We start from the raw sequence: 7,243 nt of genomic DNA, 5'->3' as shown, positions 1-7,243 counted from the left end.
GCGATGATGAGCTCAAGTATAGCAGGGATTGTGGGGCTGGTGTGGGATCGGGCAGTGTTTCGTTCTGCTGTGCATGGGGTCGCTATGAGTCGGAAACAACTCGATGGCACTTAACAACAACAACAACAGGGTGATGTGAGGATGGAATTTGAAAATGCATTGGACAATTTATGATATTATATTCTCACCTTAAATGTTAATATGTTATCACTTATAAAATGTGTTTAAGATCGGTACAATTATTTGTTCAATGATTGTGTCTTCTTTTTGCATCATAGGGAAAAACAAAACAAAACAAAACTTACTGCTGTAGATTTGATTCCACTCATAGTGACCCCATCTTAGGTTTCCAAGGTAATATCTCTACAGAAGTAGATTACCTAATCTTCTTTCTGAGGAGTGGCTGGTGGGTTTGAACCACCAGCCTCTGGTTAGCTGTCAAATGCCTTAGACACTATGCTACCAGAGCTAAAAAAAAAAAAAAAAAAACCAAACCTCTAACAAAGACTTTGCAATAACACACTTTTCCAAATTTGTATTAGTAGTCTCCTTTAATTTTAATTATGTTGTGAAATACAAGAAGTTCACTGGCCATAATAAATACAGGATATCCCTGGGTCATGAATACATACGTTATGAACAACCCCAGTTGTTGTTAAGTGCCATCAGTTGGTTCCAACTCATAGTCACCTTATGTCCAATAGAATGAAAAAATCACTGCTAGAACTTCTTCCATGCTCACATTGTTACAGCCACTGTGCAAATCCATCTCATTGAGGTCCTTCCTGCTTTTCACTGAACTTTTACTTTCCCAAGCATATCTTTCTCCAGGAAGTAGTCACTCTTGACAACATGTCCAAAGTACGTGAGAGAAAGTCTTGCCATCCTCCTTTCTGGGGAATATTCTAGGTGTACTTCTTCCAAGACAGATTTGTTCATTCTTCTGGAATATATAGAATATTCAGGATTCTTTGTCAACATAATACACAATGACATCAATTATTCTTCACTCGGCCTTATTCATTGTCCAACTTTCTCATGCATATGAGGTTATTGAAAAGACCATAACTTGGGTTAGGACACCTTAGTGCTCAAAGTAATATCTTTGCTTTTGAACTTTACAGAGGTCTTTTGTCACAGATTTTCCCAATGCAATATGTTTGATTGTTTCACTGATGTTTTTGTGGGTATTAATTGTAGATCTAAGTGAAATGAAATCCTTGGCAACTCCAATATTTTCTCTGTTTATTATTATGTTGTTTATTCATCCTGTTGTGAGGATTTGTGTTTTTTTTTATGCTGAGGTGTAATCCATAATGAAGGCTTTAGTCTGTTCTTTATCAGTAAATTCTTCAAGTTCTCTTCATGTTCATCAAACAAGTTTGTGTCACCTGCATATTGCAGCTTGTTAGTAAGTCTTCCTCCAATTCTGATGCAATGTTCCTCTTCATATAATCCACCTTCTCAGATTATTTGCTCAGTATACAGCTTGAGTAAATATTGTGAAAACATACAATCCAGACACAAATTTCCTGATTTGAAACCACACAGTATCTCCTTGTTCTGTTCAAATGACTGCCTCTTGGTCCATATTCAGGTCCTGCATGAGATCAATAAAAGTTCTGGCACTGCTATTCTTCTCAATGTTATCCATAATTTCTATAATCCACATAGTTGAATGCCTGTGCAAAATCATCAAAACACAGGTAAACATATTTCTACTATTTTCTGCTTTGAGCCAAGATCTACTTCACATTAGCAATGATAATCTTCATTCTACATCCTCTTCTGAATCTTATTTGAATTTCTGGCAGTTCTTTGATAATGTACTGTTGTATCTATTTTAAAATTATCTTCAGCAAAATTTTGTTTGTGTTTATGCTGATGAAAAAGGTATTTGCAATGGGTAGATTTTTGTTTTTGCAAAATTCTATCATGCACACTCTGCCATTGTTTCTATCACCAAGGTCATAATTTCCAACTTCTAAAACAAAGAAGCAAACAAAAATCTACAGTAATTGTGGTAGTTAAGGTTGTGTGTCAACTTGTCTGAGCCTGATCGAGTGATGGCGCAGCTGGATGTCGTTATTCCCCATGGTGAGATTGGTAATTAACTCCATGGTGGAATCTACTGGTGCAGCTCAGTAGATACTTTAGGGATGTGGGCTACTTCCAGTGTATAAGAAGCAACTTTGAGGAAGGTCTGCAGCCTATGGAATGCATGAGCCATGCATGTAGCCAAGTCATTGTTCAGCAGTCTGCCATGTTGCCCTGCAGATCTTGGGAATTTTAATGGGCTTGAATTAATGACCTGCCGTGTGGTTTGGTAATATTGGGACTGTGCCTTTTCATTTGTCAACCTTGGGTTTGTCAGCTTCAGCAGCTAGCAGCTGCCGCAGTGAAGAGATGCTTCTAGCTTCAGTGGGCCAGGAGCAAGAGGCAGAACTGAAGCCCAAGGTAGAGGGACTTTTACCCAGCCTCTAGAGCCTGGCAATTTGAACTTGGACTTCTACTCTCCAAAACTGCAAGAGAATAAACTCCTGTTTGTTAACGTCATCCCATTTGTGGTAGATTCCTGTCAGAGCAGCACTAAGTAACCAGAACAACAATCAAGTATATTCTGGCTCATACTGGCCCTATAGGACAGAGTAGAATTTCCCTATTATGTTATCAAGGCTATAAATCTTCACAGGAACAGACTTCCTCACTTCCCTGCACGGGAGTGGCTGACAGTTTTGAACCAATAACCTTTTAGTTAGTACCCAAATTCCTTAACAACTACCTCAGCAGAGCTTGCTCCTTAATGCCAGGCTTTGAGCTGGTTCTGTTATGGCCAATGAACTGAACCAGGAATAAATATGTTTTTTTTTACCATTTGGGTGATTCATCATGGCAAGTAGATGGGAAAATTATGGGTACTGGCCCTGTAATGGGAGACTTGTAAGAAGCATAGTAGCCCTTTCAGAAGCCTTATGGGCAGGAATGAATTTTTAGCAGGACTGTGTAAAGCTATACACATTTGAAGTGGCACCATTAACCAACATCTTTGAGTGAGGTCCCACCATCTTTAAAGCCCTACTTTAATGCTTTGTAAACTTTCCCTCACATTGAAATTATTGAACCAATCCCTACTCACAACAAAGTTTTCATTACAATCACCTCCATTTGCTACATGGGCAACTTTTAAATCATAGATAAGTCTTTGGACCTTTTTTTGCCCTAAAGTAAGGTTAAAGAAAACATTTTGCACCTGTTCCAACTGATCTACAAATTCATAAAGACAGTTAGAAATGGATCTCATTTGTAATCCAGGTACTAGCTGTTTTCAAAGTCCATGATGTATGCTTAAACTAAGAGTATTGTTTCAGTTTAATAGACTTATTTATTTCTTCCCATTGGGAAGGCACAATGATGATAAGTTAAGAGAACAACAATCACTAAACACAAGAAAATTGGTACACACACACACACACACACACATATGACAAAATGAAATATACCAAATGTTGATAGATTAAGATTAAAATGAATTAATTTTTAAAAAAATGGAGTCTATCTCTCCATTAAAGAGCTCTGGTGGTGTAGTGCCTAAGGCATTTGACTCCACAGAAGGAAGACTGGACAATCTACTTCTGTAAAGATTTACTACCTTAGAAACCCAAAGGGGGTCACTATGAGTTAGAATGTTTTTGATGGCAGTGTTTTTTTTTTTTTTTTTTTCTTTCCTCACTCCATTGAGAGTGAGAGGAAACTCAACGGATAAAATTTCTGTTTTCTTCACATAAATTAAAAACCTGTTAAGGAGAAAAAAAAAGTTTGGCAGATGAAAATCTGAATAGAATCTTTCTTCTCAGTAAAGTTGACAATAGAGCATGTCAGTTAGGTGTGCCTCAACAATGAACTTCTTAACACTAAACTTCATTGTTACACAGATCCAGCCACTGGGTTACAAGAAGTTCTAACTATCACATGCCATCCTACTTTGTAGACTGAAACTGTTAAAATTTGTGGCATGTAAGTTAAATATAGAGAAGGCATACTTTCTACCAAAAAGTGACTTCTAAGAGGAAGAAGAGGATTAATGGCCAAAGATAATCAAATGTATTGTTGATAGTCATCAATAGTTCCGGAATAAGCGTTCAGTAACATAGTCACTTACCCCATTTCTCCATGGAGAAGAGACTGAAGAGAAAGGGACTGTAATACAGAGTTATCCTACGGCTGGAGTAGTACAGTCCTGATATTATATCTGGGGATGTGCTGGTCCTTGTCAAGGAAAAAGATGCAATGTGTTGGCTATGATGTGCTGAACTCCACTGAAGCCATCCAGACATAGATTTTCCACCTTGTTCAGAGATGTGTAGATAGATGGCTTACCTTGTTTAAGAAATTGTACATCGTAGGTTGACTACATTACCAGTAGAACATGAAAGATACAACTGGAGCCTTTTGTACACACTCCCAAGAAACCAAGATTTCTCACACATATCTTTATGGTGCATAATCAAATGATGAAATGTGTCCTTTGCGATGGAAAAAGGATTCTGGGGAGCTGCATTTGGAAGATTTCGGAGCCCTCAATGTTTGCCTGTGCATTCTTTCTTTTACTGTGGAATATCTTTCACCTTTTCAAAAAAATCTTATATGAGTGCAGTTGGAGGAGTTTGAGTTCTTTCAATTCAACTAAACATAATTGGTAAAGTTGAACTGAATGGGAAATTCAACATTTTTGGTATAGAAACACACAAACATACATAAATATATACTCAAGCTACACTTAAGTTATATTTTACTTAATGCATAAGTACAGCTTGAGCATATATTTGTGTATGTTTGTATATTTCTGTACCAAGAATATTCAATATATCTGATGGCTGACTCGACATCAGTTTAAAAGTTCTAAAATAAATTTGGGCTAAATTGGCATAGGTCTAGCAGTCTTAGAACAAACCATAGTGATCCCTATTGTGTTCCCAAGGTTGTAAATCTTCACAGAAACAGACTGCCTTATCATTCTCCGATGGAGAAGTTGGTGGGTTGAAACCACAAAACATTTGGTCAACAGCCCAGTACCTTAACTATGGTGCTGCCAGAGCACTCATGATAATGTAGCCAAAGATAATCAAACATATTAGGTAAATGAGATAATATCCCCATAAACAGAATTTTGAACCAGTTCAAAATGATTCAGTCATAGCCCACAGAAATAAGGACAGCATATATGTTGCAAAGCATCCAAATCTGTTGCACTTCAGATTTTGAACAAATAATCCGAGAAGCTGGACTATATGAAGAAAAACATGGGGTCAGAATTGGAGGAAGAATCATTAACAACCTGCGATACACTGATGACACAACTTTGCTTGCTGAAAGTGAGGATGACTTGAAGCACTTACTGATGAAGATTGAAGAATACAATGTGCAGTGTGATCACACCTCAATAGAAAAAAAAACAAACTGGACCTATAAGCAGCATTATGATAAATGGAGAAAAGATTGAATTTGTCAAAGACTTCACATTACTTGGTTCTGCAGTTGACACCAATGGAAGCAGCAGTCAGGACATCAGACGACTGGGCAAGGTGGTTGCAAAGGACCTCTTTGAAGTGCTCAGGAGGAAAGACGTCTCCTTGAGGACTAAGGTGCAACTGACACAAACCATGATATTTTCAATCGCCTCATATATACGTGAGAGCTGGACAATGAATAAAGAAGATGGAAAAAGAATTGATGCTTTTTTAGACATGGTGCTGGCGAAGAATGCTGAAGGCACCATGGACTGCTAAAAGAACTAACAAACCTGTCCAAGAGGAAGTGCAGTTGGAATACTCCTTGTAAGGGAGAATGGCCAGACTTTGTCTGACCTACTTTGGTCATGTTGTCAGAAGGGACCATTCCCTGGAGAAGGATGTCTTGCTTGGTAAAGTCGATCATGGATGAAAGAGGGGAAGGCCCTCAACGAGACAGGTTACACAGTGGCTGCAGCGATGGGTTCAAGTATAGCAGGAATCACAGAGGTGGTGCGGTTCGGGTGGTGTTTCATTCTGCTGTGCATAGGGTTGCTTTGAATCGAAGATGACTCAACAGCACCTAACAATAACACGACAAATAGGTAACTGCTGGCATTTGAAACACCAATGGCACATAGCCTTCAGCTTCACTGCAACCCCAAGTTTGTCTCTCTTAACTGTTCCAAACTGCGCTACTCACTTCATGGTATTCCTCAGCTGCTCCTAACTGCTGCCTGCCAACTTCTTGGTCCGTCCCCTCCCTCAGCTGCTCTGAACTGCACCACCACTGCTTCCGGCCAGTTTCCTGGTCTGTCTCCTCCATCATCCAGCTCTGAACCACACTGCCACCACCCCCGGCTGGCTTCCCAGTCTCTCTCCTCCCTGAACTAAAATTTTAGCATCAAGTTGCAATAGTGAAAGATTCTATGGCCAATATATTGAATCATGCAGGAAACATCAAAAGAAGATGAAAGGAATACAAAGAGTCACTGTACTAAAAAGAATTGGTCAATGTTCATCCATTTCAGGAGGTGGCATATGATCAAGAACCAATGGTATTAAAGGAAATAATTGAAGCTGCACTGAAGGAATTGGTGAAGAACAAGGCTCCAGGACTTGAAGGAATACCCATTGAGATGTTTCAACAAATCGATGCCATGCAGGAGGAACTCTGTATGTATGTCTGACTTACTTTGGTCATGTTGTCAGAAGAGACCATTCCCTGGAGAAGGATATCATGCTTGGGAAAGTGGATGGTCAAAGAAAAAGGGGAAGGCCCTCAATGAGATGGATTGACACAGTTGCTGCAATGATGGGCTCAGGTATAGCAAGCATAATGAGGCTAGCCCAAAACTGCAATGTTTCTTTCTGTTTTGCATAGGGTTGCTTTGAGTCAGAAGCAACTCAATGGCACCTAAGAACAACAACAACATGTGTATATTTTAAAAGTAGCTCCAATATCACTTTACCCAAACTCAAAAATTCAATGTTTGTGTTCTTTCCTGGGTCAACACAATCATGCAGATGGTGTAAGATCAAACAGCATATTTCTTTTCATTTTATTTTTATTTTTTTTGTGATTTGGGTGAAGATTAACAGAGCAAATTCACTTTCCATATAGCAATTCACATATACTTTGTCTCATGTCATTGACCACACTTTACCACAATGCAACAGCTCCCCTCCCACTTCCTCCCCATAGTTACCTCTTCCCAGTGTCCATCCCTCCATAC

Source organism: Orycteropus afer, unplaced genomic scaffold (assembly GCF_000298275.1).
Source record: "Orycteropus afer afer isolate SDZICR_OR568_19922 unplaced genomic scaffold, OryAfe1.0 scaffold00509, whole genome shotgun sequence".
Taxonomy (NCBI): Eukaryota; Metazoa; Chordata; class Mammalia; order Tubulidentata; family Orycteropodidae; genus Orycteropus; species Orycteropus afer.
This window is presented reverse-complemented; position numbering follows the sequence as displayed.